Below are 15,086 nucleotides of genomic sequence, written 5' to 3'. Positions count from 1 at the left end.
CCACATCCAAACGGTTTTTAAACACATCCAGAGATGGTGACTCAACCATGTCCCTGGGGAGCCTATTCCAATGCTTAACAACCCTTTCTGTAAAGAAGTGTTTCCTGATATCCAAACTAAACTTACCCTTGTACAACTTGAGGCCATTTCCCCTCGTCCTGTCACCTGTCTCTAATGAGAAGAGACCAGTCCAGCTCTCACTGTAAGCACTTTTCAGATACTGGAAGAGAGCAATAAGGTCTCCCCTCAGCCTCCTTTTTCCCAGACTGAAGAGCCCCAATTCCTTCAGTCTGTCCTTATAGGTCATATTCTCCAAGCCCTTCATAAGCCTTGTTGCCCTTCTCTGGACCTGCTCCAGCACCTCAATGTCCTTTCTGTACCGAGGTGCCCAAAACGGAACACAGTACTCGAGGTGAGGCCTCACCAATTCCAAGTACAGGGCAGGATTACTTTTAATAGTGTAAAAGAACTGTCTCCTCTAGGTAAACATAAAATAAAATATATACATTCAGAAATTTGATTTTAGGAAAAACTGTCTATTTTGGCCTTTCTTACAGAAATACACCTCAGGCCTTAAGCCCATTCTTCTTAGCCTTATACAAACAATCCTGTCTTCGTGCTAATTTTGACTGAAAAAACTGTCCAAATAGCATAGTGAAACTAGCGTTAAGGGAAAAAGAATTGTCCTGTTTATATAATTTTCACACCAAAATTTTCTAATTTTTCTTTTATATATTTTTTGCCAAGATTACCATTAATTCTTTTGAAATTCATATATTTACTGGGTAAGCAATTTTTCAATAAATAACTTAAATAATAAATATTTTATATTTAAACTATCATGCAGTAGAGTTTATGGATATATATTCAGGTCATGTGTCAACCAGCGATGTGAAGAAATATACTTAAAACACTCAAAACTATTTTCCCCAAATTATGTTTTTGTATAAAAAATCTATAAATTCACCTCAAACATAAGATCTCAACAAACAGACAGATATCCATCAATCTCATAACTGGTGCAACACAGTATTGGCAGCAGAGCTTCTGAGAGGCAAGATCTTAGTTTCAGTCACACTACAGTTTCTCTCTGTGAAACTGAGGCTTTTAAGTAGGCTGAGAATCATGATCTACTTTGATTGACTTTTTCCTCAGATGTATTCATCACATAATTGTAATCAGGAGAAGCCATTGTGTGTTGTTCCTTCTGAAGTAGAGCATTTATAGCACTGCAATTAAGAAAGCTTCATTGCTAATACACTGGGCATTTACGTTTTCTGCAGTTTTAATGGCACACTGCTGTGGGATTGGAGTTCAAGATGTATGTAGAACATGTCACCAAAAGACTGAATGATTTTCTTCAAGCACATCTCATTTCTGCCAGTTTTTAAAGCATGCAAATAAATACCCACCTTCCTGCTTTTTGGCTTGCTAATATGCCCCTTCAGTACACCAACAGCAAATCTTAGTAGCCTTTTGCTACTACCAGAAAAGCAGGTTTTCCCTTATTCCCAGGTGACCTACTTTTAAAGCATAAACTTAGTAGCTTTGTCAATAGGATTTAGAAGCTTTCCACTTTTATAAGGATCACTGATATCTGGAAATTTTTTCAATCTCAAATCACATTGAATGATATAAAGTTCAATTTCTAAAGAAGTTGGTATAATTTCTAGGAAAGCCAAAAATAGAAAAAAGTGAATTTATTTCAGGACGTTTTTAATGTTATCTCCATAGTATTTTAGACAGGAAATATGTTGCTTGGTTGAAAACAGATTTATTTAAAAAAAACTGTTTTCCTCCTTCCTCAGAATGTCTAACTGAATGATCTCACAGATGTTTCTCATCATGCAACATCATTACATAGGCATGGGATGCTCGGATCTTGGTTGCATTGACCAGCACTGCCATTGGTTTTGGTTCCTCATAAGAGCCATGTATTGAAAGGATCCAAGGCACGAAAAAAGTGACAGTCTGGCTTCGACAAGTCATGCCCTATTTAAAATTCTGTATTTCCTCACACCGCATAGAGAGCAAGGCTGTAATAGCATAATCTTTCTCATTTACATTTTCCTTTGGTGTAGAGCTGTCCCAGAGAAAAAGACCCGTTGGAGCTCAGGTTATTCAGGCATATTGACTGCCTGATAGTTGTCACTCCTACATATCTGCATCATTCCTTGGTGCTAAACTCGTTTGTGAAGATAAAGGTGTGGTGGGAAATGACACCCACCAGTAGCAGCAAGTGGTAAAATTTAAAAGAGTTTAATTTACTCATTTTACAGTGTGATATATTGGTGTTATGCTAAGTTATTGGTATATTTTATTGGTGCCTTTTATTTTTATAGTGTTTTTTCTTTTCTTTTTTCTTTTTTCTTTTTTTTCCTGACTCTATTTAACTCCTTAGCCACCTTCCACACAATCTTTATTTCTGTGACAATCATGGCATGACAAGAAAAAGGCAGCTGGCATGAGTGGTTTCCTCCCAGCTTCTTCAGCCTGAAGTCAAATTCATTCTGGGTCATCAAGGAAGCTGCAAGGAATGGCCTGTGAGCAAGGATAGGAAGGACTTGTGTGACATTAGCTCATATTCCCTCCTTTCCCTCCTGAGCCATAAGTGGTCTTCAGTTTACCAAGACAAATGACCTGGCCTTATGAAAATGAGAGCCAAGATTTATTGCAGGTGTTGCTTGATTTCAACTTTCAATCTGTACCCACAGCAGTGTTTGTAGCCAGAGCTCCACAGAAAGGCAAAGGTACCAATAAATTTGAAAAAAATAAAATCTGTAGGCAATCTGTTATTTTATATTAATATTTTTTTACTATGTGACTGTTACTTTAATGACACATTTTTGCCCACTGTATTCAATTGCCATGGATAGTCAACTGTTCACAATGACTGGAGAAATGAGGAATATGCACACAGTGTTGTGATTTAACTCAGCAAGCAGCTAAGCAGCATACAGATTTTTGTTCACTCTCCCTCACAGTGGAATGGGAGAAATAACTGGAAAATAAAAGGTAAAGCTTGTAGACTGAGATAAAAAGATTTACTAAGACAGAAAAAGGAGAGAAATAATAGCAATGATAACAATATATATGTGTGTGTATGTATACATAAGTTGCCCTTAAAAGTAATGCCTTCTATTTATTTCCATGGAAACTACAGATACAAAAAGAGAAAAGTAGATACAAAGAGCACAGTTTAACTGTGCATTATTTGAAAAAGCTAATTTCATCTACAAAAAACACTGTTTTTCAACACTGTCACCACCACTATGCATTTTCACCAGTGTTGAGCAATAGCCTGCATGATGTGCTTGTAAAAATATGCACAAGCAGAGGTGACACAATGTTGCTGTCTCCAGTTCACCTCATTGTGCTCACACCAACTATTTGGTCTCCATCAACATTCATCAAACACTGATGAATATCTAAGGGTGCAGTTTTTTCATCCATGGGTGCATGGAGGAATTCAATGACACACCTTTTCTTCATTTGTACTTCTGTGTCAGACAGCAATCTGTCAGACTCTCCCTCTGTTGCTATCTGTTGCATGACAAAAACATGTAGTGGAATACTGATAGGAAGGTCCTATCTCTACTGCCATATCAACAACTACTGCCTCTGATGATGTGGGCCAACATCATAAAAAAGGAGGCATTACTTTTGGAGCCATCTTCATCAAGTGATACACAAAGCAATTGATTGTCACCTGCCAACTGATGCCCAGACAGTCCCTGTTCACTGACTGACCCCTTAGCCTTCTCCCCTAGGTTTTTATAGTTTCTTAATATGAAGTCATCTGGTATAGAACACCTCTCTGGACAGTTTAGGTCAGCTGTCTGAGTTCTGTCCTCTCCCAGCTCCTTGTGCCCATCAATCCCATTCCTAACAGTACAGTATGAAATGCTGAGAAAATGAATTGTCCTTGGCTCTGTGCAACACTGCTCAGCAACAACTAAAACATAGGCATGCTATCAACACTGTGTCTCTCCCAAAGCAAATAACATAGCATCATGTTAGACACTATGAAGGACATCAACTCTATCCCAGTTAGATTTAGGAAGAAATGTTTGAGAATGTTGATGCATGGAGCAGCACAAAAGCTGTCGGGAGGAGAAGGCTGGTTGTAATACAGTGTTAAATGCATTTTTAAGGATTTGCTTTTGCGACAGCAATGGTTATAAATCAACTACAGTTCCTATCTGTACAATGATCAGCAGTCATCATATGTGATATAGGTCTGTAGTGTGTTACTGAAGACCATACTACAGGCGCTTCTGAAATTGTGGTCATCTCATGACAGTGGTACCCAAGCTCAGTTTTCCTTATGACTCACATCAGTAAGTGTTTGTGCTCTGGTCTGCAGACTGGAAACATCCCTGGAGTGCTGAGAAGCCACATGAAGTGAAAGCATAAATGCAGTATCACCTAACCATCCCATTATTACTTAACATCACAACTTAAACTCTCAAACATCCAATTCACCTTCAGGCAGCTCACATGAAACCTAACCTTTTCTGCCAATAGAAATCTGTATATGCATATTCAGAACTGCATGAGCCTTTACCATACTCAGCAGCTCAAGAACTATCGCATAACTCAACTGAGATCTACATGAATTTTGTCTGATTACCTTTCATGGTGTGTGCTGAGTCCTTTCCAATTAAATTCTGGAACAACAACTTCATTTTCGAAGTAAGGTAGTGGTAGCATCCACCTACACAAAGTGGGGAGAAATAAATCAAGGACAAAAATGTCTGAATTGTTCAGTGTTTGGATATATTTTACAAAAGACAATTGCCTACCATATAATTTCCAAGGGATCAAAACTGAAACCTCAGCATAAAACTGTTACCTCTTTGTTGAGCCAAATGGACTGTTTTGCTGAGATGTCCCCACATGACATGCTCACTTTGGTAGATTAGGCACCTGTTCTATCAAGATCAACTAATTTATTGCTGCAGTTACTACCGCAGAATGGCTGAGTTTGACTTAGTTCTGTTGGCTTGACACTTGCCCTAAGCTATACAATCTGGCTGTGATAGAGGTGCAGAATGAACCCAGATCTTCCAAGAACAACCCAAACCCTAGAACATAATCTGTATACTTCCCTGTCTAGGTCAGAGCTATGGTTGTTCCAGTTGCTTCAGGACAACATTTTTGTTAATCTTGTCTTGCACTTGGTAGTGCAAGGGAAGCTCTTAAGAAGGGCACAGCCAGGATAAATGGGCAGGTTTGCAATTTGAATTGGAAAATGACACAAGAAAAAGTGTTTCAGTTGGAAAGCAGTAACTCTCCTAATGTTTTTGGCACAACTGGAAGGAAAAAATATCATTCAGGTAAACTCCAGTGTAGAGAAAAAAGTTGGTAACGCTGGTTTAAAGCTGCCAGCTGCTACTCTTCTAAATGCCTGCCATTTTCAGAATTGTAAAGTGTAGAAAACTCTGTACTTTCTTTGCAGTTACGATTGTTTTGGGCAAAGACAGATGTCCAGGTATGTGTGTATTAAAGAAACTTACTAATACAGTAAAACAGGAGCTACCATAATAGAAGATCTAAAAAAAAAGAAAATGGAAAAATATGTTGCTGACTATCCTTATCTATACATGTCTGTGCATACATATTTACAATCTTGATGTGGTTTTTAAAACAGCATTAACAAAAGACCAAATTCAAACCTTGAATCACGTCTGTTGTTAACAAAAGAGCCGAGATTCAAGTTTTTATACGCCTTGTTTTCTGAGTAAATGTAGTCATTTTATTATCTAAATGCTATTCTGACTCTTTTGAGGGTTTTCAGGCTTTCTCATTTGTTTGCTCTCTTCTTCCTCTGATTTACAAACAGGCAAAAAGCAAGTAAAAAAATTGAGTCAAATCCTAAAGTTAGAATAAGTGGCTAGCCTCAAAGCATTTGTCATCAATTCTAGAAATTCAGTTTAGCACAGTAAAACTGACAAGTCACTCTCCATGATGATGGATGACAACTTAGAAAACAAGAAGAAAGAGTCATTTACCAAGCTTCTTTTTTTGATGTAAACAAGAGAGGTCATGTCTCTCAATCTGATATGAATGTTCATTCCAGTTATGATCTAAGTTGTGAAAAGGTGGAACGACAGTAGGTATAGGCAACAATATTCACTTTATTGCCAGGGGAATTGGAATAGTTGAACTTCTATCCTTTTTTTTTTTCCCCCTATAATACTTATGGTTTTTTTGGTTGTTGTTGCTGTTTGTTAGTTTGTTCATTGTTGTTGTTGTTGTTTTCTTTTATGTATGCCATGCCACACTGCAGTAACATGACAGAGCAATCTGTCCAGCCCAGCTATCACCATCTCTCCATACTCCCCCCACTCAGCCACCAACGGAAGAACTTTCAAGGAGGCAGGAATCTTTTCCAATAATTATTTGTGAGACTATATGTAGTGCAAATTGTTACAAAATTAGTTCTGGAGTTGACATGCATTTTTATTCTCTGGAGGAGGAGATGACCTGTCCCTCCTTGTGTTGGTCTCTGCAAGCTGATGTGTCCAGAACTCTTTTCCTGGACTCTGACCCAAGTTTTACAGTAATGCATACAGACTGCATATTTTACCCTTGACTAGTATCTCTGTGGCTGCTCCAGTAACCACTCTCTCCACCTTATGGAGACAGAGCAGACACATGCTGCTAAATGACTGAATCAGCTAGTAGCTATTGTCTCTCCTTGGAGAAATAAAAGGAATAACAGCACTTCTTTGTAGGGATGTTCATGCCAACAATGATTTTTCTGTTTGCATATTTAGGGAAGCTTCTAATTTGATTTTTTTTTTTTTTAATAAGTTCCCAATATCTCACTTAATTTAAAAGCTGTTTATGAACTCCCCTTTTGAATGGATATGACATAGCTGTGAAAGCAGGACTTGAAGAGAGAAAAACAAGTTATCGTAGTAAGTAGACTTACACTATGTTCCTATTCAGGAAAGATTTTCTGAGAGACAACAAAACCTACTTTACATTTTGATGACTATACTTGCCTCATCCTTACTAAATAGCACTATCTGATGTAAAATGCATCAAATGATTCTATGCAGTGCTCCACTGGCTAGGTCTCACCAAAGGAAAGCAGCCTCTTCTTCATGATCTTTTTCTCAGACAGTAGTAATGTGGTAGATAGCAGAACATTTTCAGTAGAAAGTACTAACTCCGTAACTTCCTTTCTTCTGATGGAATGAGATCTACATATGACAGCTTCTGATAATATCGTTGTGCTACAATCTTACTTAGCTTCTAGGAATGAGTCAAATTGATGTTTCAGTACTCTGAGATAGCAGTTAAAAAAAATCTGAGCTGCTTTTTTACTTTCTTAGACCCAGAGAATCATATGAATGTTTGTTGAAGGGGACCTCTGAAGGTCATATAAGCCAGCCTCCCATTTGAAATGGGACTGCTGCCAATGCTCATTCAGCTGTGGATTTGTCTAGCTGAGTCTTGAAAATCTCAAAGTACAAAAATTGGTCTCCTCTTCTAACCTAACTATCTTTGGCTGAAGAAGTTTGTCCAATGCCCAGTATAAACCTTGAACACATCATCTGCCCTGTGTCAGATAGTGTGACAATACTAGAAGTTTAGTTCTGTTGTCCTAACAGCTCTTCATACAACTGTCAGCTGCTGTTATACCATCTCCTTGACCCTTCTTCCCAAGGCTAATGACATTCAGTTTCCTCAGCTTCTCCCTGTACAGGGTGCTCTCCCAGCCTCTAACGGTCTTAATGGCCCTCCATTGCCAGAGTATCAGCAACACTGTAGTGCTATATGCAACAACAGACAAATCCACACACTCCTGAGTGTCAAGGCCAATCCACGTGTCATATCAACTTATTGGGTCTTTATGTTAATGTCAGTATTGGAGGGAGTAAGAAGATGGACTCGTGCTTTCCTGTACAACAACATCGGGTGTCTACACTTATCACAGCACTCCTGCAAGTTTTTACAGTCTGTAATAGAGCATGTGGATAGAACTGCTTATTGAATGATCCATTTACATAGATATATGAAAGCTTTCATCACCAAGGTGCCTGGTGATCCACAATAGTACATAGACTTACCCAGGTTTAGAGGAATTCTGCTAATGTCAGTGAAAGTCTAGTAAGTACCAATTAGTCATTTTCAACTGCAGAAAGCAAATATCAGACAGCAAGATGCATTCACATTTTCTATATTTTAAATGGAGGGCTAAGTACATTCTGAATAATTTCAGAGTTGAGTATTCAACAAAATACCATGTTCTTTAAAAGTCGAAAAATATTACATGGAGACTATGCCCTTATTTGATATATTTATTCCTTTGTTTCTTTTCTTTTTACAACAGTGTTTAGTACACAAAAAAATAGGGGTCATTATTACATACAAAAATTTTTAAAAGATTTCCAGAAGAAAAGGCTTTCTTTTTTTACGGATCTATAAAAATGTGTCTAAAAATAAAAATGATTTTCTCTCATCAAGGACTTGATCTGTCAAATGTTATTTCTATTGGAAATCTAAGTCACATTGGATTACCACCCGGGCCTATCCAAGTTAAACTACGTCAACTTGAAGCAATCAAAAATGCTCATGTTATCAGGAATTTATGAAATATGTTTAGAATCACATTACCTGAGGAGTTTTGCCTTTCAATCTTTTAATAATATATTGAAGAGGAAGGATCTGCTCTTCAGTGGAGAAATTCATTTTGCCACTCTAAAGGAGTTAAAAGTGGAGGAATGAAATCAGAAAAGTTCAGGTTCACAATTAAAAGATAAAAATGTAAAGTTATCTTCATATTCACTCCTTCAATAAGGAAAAGAGCATTGAGTTAGGCTTTTGATACAATTAATTATACAAAGAATAGATGCAATTTTGTGGTATTCTTGGGCTCAGGTTTCTAAATTCACAGCTAATTTCACCATCAGATGAACATTTGTGATATTAATTAACTAATTTGAAAAAGTTTGAGATTCACTAAACAAAAAAGATTGACCCTGCCATTTTAAAGACTTCTACTGATCAGAAATTGCTCAGTTAAATTTGATCTTTCTTTATACATAAGTTATATTAATATTATTCAATTTAGATATCCAACTTGTAAAGAAATATTAATAAATTAGAAATGGTAATGTGTAAAATAGAAATAACATCCTGCATATATTCTAAAAAATTGTATACGTATAAAATTCAGCCATCAGTTTTGAAAGCAATTCCTGAGAATCAACTACCAGTTCTAGACACCCACCATACTGTACACACATGGTTGTAAATTCATTCGTCCATTTTCATCAGGATGTCTGCATTTGGCTGAAGCTGAGGAGCAATGTCTGCATTTTCTAAATGCTCAACATGCCCTTTGCTTATTTGGACCCTGTCTTCTTGGCAGATGGACAGGCTACTTCAACTATTTGGAGTATTTGATACGGAGTAGCTGGTCTTTGTCTCCATGGGCTCTGGAACTTAATGCAACTTGAAAGGGCAGCCCAGATTGTGTTAAGGCTCACAGGTCGCAAATTATTACCATCTTACAGACTACATTTACAACTGAAATTTACAGGGCTGCCTCAACAAGGAGAAGGCAAAGGAAATTAGGCAACATCCTGACCAGCTAGCCATGGCTACAGATTTGACTTCTGGAATCACATCACAGCATATTCAGGTAACCAATGCCTAAAAAACAGGATGATTGAAATAGCATGGTGGTAACCAAGTCCATTTCTGCAGCAAGAATATACTTCGTAGAATAGTAGTGTTAAATGCAAAGTCCTGTCGACTGGACATTGCTGTCATCCTGGTTACATCAGGATAAAGCCAAAGTAACTGCAGACATCTGCTGCAACATTTTGAGCTGATTCAATATTGCATGATAATAATATTGAAAAGCCCATCTTTGATTTTTCAGAATGGTGGTTCAAATTCAAAACTCATTCGTGTAATTCTGCGGCTATACTTAATTCTAATCAATGGGAATACATTGCTTATTGTATTCTGACTGGGAAAAAGTCAGTAGACTACAAAAAAAAAGAACGTCTGAATATTATGAATGCATTAATAAAAGTGTAGTTCTCTACAAAGGAAGAAGTTCCTCACTGATGATGGAGAGAGGGTTTTTTGGTCTATGTTTGGAGCCCCACACTTTCCTCAGAAGTAGTGTACAATTGCAATTAAGTATATACTAACCCAGTGTCAATTAAGGATAATGGTATTTCCCACCATTTTATTTTAGATCTTTGAAGGCAATATGATGGTGTTGACTTTTATTCACAAGAGGGTTTGTAATGTTTCTTAGGCACAACAGAACATCAATACTCTTGTATTTTTAATAATGATCTTATTTGCTATACTCTTGGCAGCCTTGGAGCATATTAGTTTCATTGCTGACAACATCAGTGGAGCCAAAATAGTTACTGTAGGTGGATTCTGTTGAGTTTAATTGGAATGTGTGGGGTCACAGCATATCTATTTCTAAATTTAGCATTGTTGTTTTGGGACCAGTGCCCTGTATCAGCCCAATTTGCTGTGCTTTTGATACAGTTTGAAGAGAGGATATGTTGTCTGTTTAAAAGAGTAACTTCTGTGAGTCATGCTACAGACAAGAAATTTTTAAGTGACAAAACATGCACTCAATCAAAAATAATCATTCTGGGTGGATCTTTACCTCGTATGGAGTTCCCTGCCATCAGTGAGTCTCCTCTTTCTCTTGGAGCGCTGTTGCTAGGGGCAAAGCTTATTTGTGCAAGTGTGAGGGCAACTGGCTGATTTTGGGGGGCATGGCAAGGGAATTCACACAGAACAACATACGGAGGCTTAAACATCTCTCTTTGTGGCAGGGGTAGCCAGCCTGAGGCAACCATCCGGGGACTGACTTTCCTCTTTTGCACATTGTTGCACATTGTCCCTTAAAACAAGAATGTTGTGTACTGGAGAGACAAGACAATTAGCAAGCACAAAAATTTCCTCTTCTCTCTCAAAAGGTGAAAGACTGTCTTAATGAGAAGAGGGGAGTGGTCAATCTTTTAGGGGTGGAATTGTGAGCTGCTGTCTTCAGCAAGGTATGCAATATCGGAAAGCCATTAGGGGTTTCAGCCCAATGCCCTGATTTAAGTGTTGACCCTTTTTTCCTTTGTGTCGTTACTCTTATGAGCTCTGTGTGACTAATTTTCCACATGTTTTCAAACAAGGAGGTACATGATGTGCCAGGTTTCCCAAGAAATGAACACTATCATCCCTGGGAGTCTTCTCTGACAAGCAGAGATGTTGAATCAGTTTTCCTATGTTACATGCTGTTAATGGTGATTGTAATCACAGAAAAAAAAATAAATAAATACTAAAGAAAACACTACAGTTTGCAGTATGAAGCTGAGCCCTTCTTACCTTGTTGGGAAAAGTCAGGTTATCATAACAGCTGTCCTTCCTGTTCATAGTCTCAAACTCGCTGTTTCTCCTGTCAGACTTGGAAGTAACCTGCAAACTTATCATCAAGATACTAAAGAGAAAAGTTCTTCTAAGCATTGAAATGTGAAAGGAGTCAGGGTGGTATTTTCAGACATAAAGAAATAGGACTTTTTTTCAGGCCTATTTTGCCTACACAGAGTTACATATTGGCATGGTTTTACATGAGAAAAAGACCTTCACAAAGAACAAAAGGCAGGAATTTGTATTCTTCCTTCACTCTCTTATTTGTACTGTTTGAGCATTTTCCAAGCAAGCCCACGCTTACCTCTGACAATTTGGGTGCCCAGTTTCATGTATTTCTTCCTGCCTGTAGGAGAGAAGCTGCAGAACAACAGGCACAAGGCTGCAAATTAATAGATGCTTCTCCGACACTATTGTCAATATAATTTTTGAATTACATCACTTGAGATCTGTTTACATGTTTACCCTTTACCAAATGAACTTCTGTGCATCAGAAGGAGCTTATCTTTCACCACCTATCATATCCCACTGGAATCCAACTCACCAATTTTAGCGATAATCTTTTTTTTTCAATTTTGTTTTTAGCACCAGGCCGAACATGATCAAATCTTCTTCAGCTCCCAGAGGCCTCTCTTGCTGTTTGCTGTACTTTCCTGCCAGGGTCCGCAACCTGCTGCACATTCTCAGACTTGCTGATGAGTCACCCGACACGGGAGGACGCGAGGATGGAGCCTGCCCACTGGCCCCTACAGCTGAAAGCCAACACTGGTTGCTATTTAGATCAACAGCAGAAGTGTCAGTGTATTTGCAACATTTTTAAGGATGGTTCAGGAAGCTACAAGTCAAAAAAATATTCTCCTTCCCCAGTCTAATACTGGCTTTGCAGTGTTTACAAACAGCTGTTGCAACAGCTCCAAGCTCCGAAGAAATATGTGACACATCTGAGAATCTGACAGTCAAACCCAGCATTTGTTCCCCTGCATCCCTTCTAAGGCCTGGCGTAACAGGAGACGTGATCCGTGCGGTATTTGTCACTGTGGCAGCTGCTTGCACGGCAGTGGCAGTCGCTATGTGATCGCTGGCTCCGCGCCTTGCTGCAGCCAGGAGAAAGTGCGCCTGCAGGCAGGGGGGCAAGGAGCCCATTGCCAATGCAGTGATAAAAGTAAAGGGGTGCAGGCAAGGATTCTGCTACTGAAGTGTAAGAGGCAATAGTACAAAGCTGGAAAAGGGGGTGCAGCAGTCCCAGATCTTGCAAGGTCTTCAGGAAAATGGCACAAGGGCTGCTCTTGTTTTCTTGCTCACCCTGACATCCTGTGAAGGGCAGTGATGTTGACATGGCAGACAGGATAAGCAGTAGATGCCCAGACCTGGTGTCGCCTCCTTGGACCTGCGTGGCATCAAGAGCAGCAGCAGCCATGTGAGCAGTGCCATTTTGCTCCCAGAAAGCATACTGTACCAGCAATGCAATATGCACACAAAACTGCATGGCAGCTGTTTCACTAGGAAAATGCGTCAGAACAACTAATCTGAATTCGGGTAAGGGATGAGCCTAGGTGCACAGAACATGTTAGGGGGAGAAGTGGCTGTACACAAAAAAACACCAGAACAGATTAATCAGTGACAATGTCCAGTTAAGGTAGAGAAACTTCTATTTTATTTTGTATTTGGACATGGTTTTTAAGATATTATCTGTATGTTACATTCTCTATATAACATCAATAGCTTGTGTTTGCACTACTGGTGAAATTCTATAGCTTTTAAAGCACATGGAAAAAAAAATTCCTGTCATTTTTTACATATGTAAAGTTTAGAGCAAATAGATGTCAGTGCTCAGGGATATTTTCACTTTTATCCCATTAAACTTTACAAGTTTTACTGTGTTTCTGAATTCTTCAGAGAAGCTTCAAAATTCACAAGTTCATACATTTCATAGAGCATCTGCTGCGAAAAAATAAAGAGATTGTGACTTTCAGCTTAAATAACTAAGAATTCCATTATTAAAAATAAAATCCTTGTTATTTAAAATAAAGCCCAAAATAGTTAGCAAGGGAACAGCATAAAAAAATCTAACAAATTTCAGAATATGCAGGAAAATTGTGCAAACTAGAGGGCTCTGTTTGGTCCATTAGAATTACCCCTATGTACATGTGGAATGAGTAATCACAAATCAGGCATCTAGCTGGTGTTGGAGTCTGTAGGAGTTACGAAAAGGCATGGACCCCTAAAATGCAAAGGCACCTGTTAAAGTCCCTTCTAAAGTAGCTTAATTCTTGTAAATTCAAAACAACTAAATTATTTTCAAAGGCTATGCCACAAAAATCATTTGGGATTCTGAAAATCTACTAATTGTAGTGTTTAAATGGATATTATGAGGAACTCTCTGATATATGGAGAGCATGAAGGGAGAAGAGGACAGAATTCTTTGGTCCAGGGGACCAAGGGATACAGAGGACCAGATCTTGACAGAGAAGACTTCTGGAGAAGAGACAAAAAGCCCAGAGATGTTGGTGATAGTCAGTTACTTGAGGATATTTCAATTGCATCTGAGGTTTCTTCAAGCCCTTGTGCACTGAAAATGAAGAATAAATTTGCATGTCTCAAATTCAGTGTGAATTTTGCAGAGCCCTAGTTCAGTATCTAAGTTTCCCAAAGCTCACTTTTGTTAACAGTCTAATGTTTAGCATATTTCCTGCAGAGATTGCAAAGCTTTATCAGTGATGCTCTGAGAGCTTGCCTTTCCTTGACAGACTGCAAAACAGACGCATAAAGTAGTATAGTTTAGTCTTGAATTCCTCCAAATCACCTGTTGGGAAATGGCATCGTGACACTGTCCTGGCAACTACAAAACACTGTTTATGCTAGGTAAAGATGGAAGGAACGGACCCCTAATGAGAGAGCGTTTTTATTACAGGTCACACATCCTGAACTGAATCAAGAAGTCAGAGCACTCTGTTTCTGGTTTTTTCTTTGCCAGCCAAAATATATGGCTATGGTATGGAGATTTGGGGTTATGCAAGTGCCACATTCACGTTTCTATTTTTTTTCACAAAAGTTCTTGTATCACCAGCAAGACTCTCACTCCAAATGAGGGGCTGGCAGCTTGGGACTGCCAAACTTATACAGTGAGGATTGCTGGCATTGCGGTACAAACAAAATTTTTAGAGACATGTTTTGTAGGGTAAGTGGATTGAGGGGAGCACCGCCTTGAAAGAATGGGGTCTGGGAGCTTGTGGTCAACTTAAATGTAACTTTTTTAGCAGAATCATTCAGCGGAAAAAAAAAATACAAAAGCTCTATCATTTGGAGAAATGATGTCTAAATAAAGGTGCCAGTCCTTATGGCTGGTTTTTGCTCTTTTGCTCTGTTGCTACATGAGCAAATTTAGGTGAAGTCTTTTGCCCAGAGTTTCAGCAACAGCTCTGCAGCTCTGCCCTGCCTGACTGGGGCTTCCTATAGTTAACCTATAGCACTCTATCCTACTGCAGAGCTACACCATAACCACAGGACTTGTGGCTCTGCCAGTGCCTGGTGCCCGGCTGAGGCCACAGAAAAGCACCCTTCACCTTCAGGTCTAAGAGAGAATGGTCAGGGCTGGGGCTTCTTCTCTTTTTTATTGCTTCTTTAGTTGTCATAGTTGTCATGGTTATCACTTGACACCCTCTCCAAAG

The 15,086-nt window shown here is 38.7% G+C and overlaps 1 long non-coding RNA gene across 5 annotated transcripts; it reads right to left on the bottom strand.

Annotated features, from left to right (window-relative positions):
- Positions 1-351: 351 nt before the first annotated feature.
- On the bottom strand, positions 352-12,055 carry LOC104915265. 5 transcript variants are annotated; one of them, XR_796302.3, is made up of 6 exons: positions 11,963-12,055; positions 11,723-11,778; positions 11,377-11,488; positions 8,632-8,715; positions 4,634-4,717; positions 352-2,541 (listed from the first exon to the last, which is right to left on the bottom strand). It is a non-coding gene; the product is annotated as an uncharacterized LOC104915265 (long non-coding RNA). The 5 variants fall into 5 exon arrangements; XR_796303.3 differs by having other exon boundaries at positions 11,377-11,473; XR_796304.3 differs by having other exon boundaries at positions 11,377-11,466.
- Between the last annotated feature and the right edge of the window lie 3,031 nt (positions 12,056-15,086).

The sequence above is a fragment of the Meleagris gallopavo genome, chromosome Z (genome assembly GCF_000146605.3).
Source record: "Meleagris gallopavo isolate NT-WF06-2002-E0010 breed Aviagen turkey brand Nicholas breeding stock chromosome Z, Turkey_5.1, whole genome shotgun sequence".
Classification (NCBI taxonomy): Eukaryota; Metazoa; Chordata; class Aves; order Galliformes; family Phasianidae; genus Meleagris; species Meleagris gallopavo.
The sequence above is the reverse complement of the archived record's forward strand: the minus strand, read 5'-3'. Positions and strand labels throughout refer to the sequence as shown.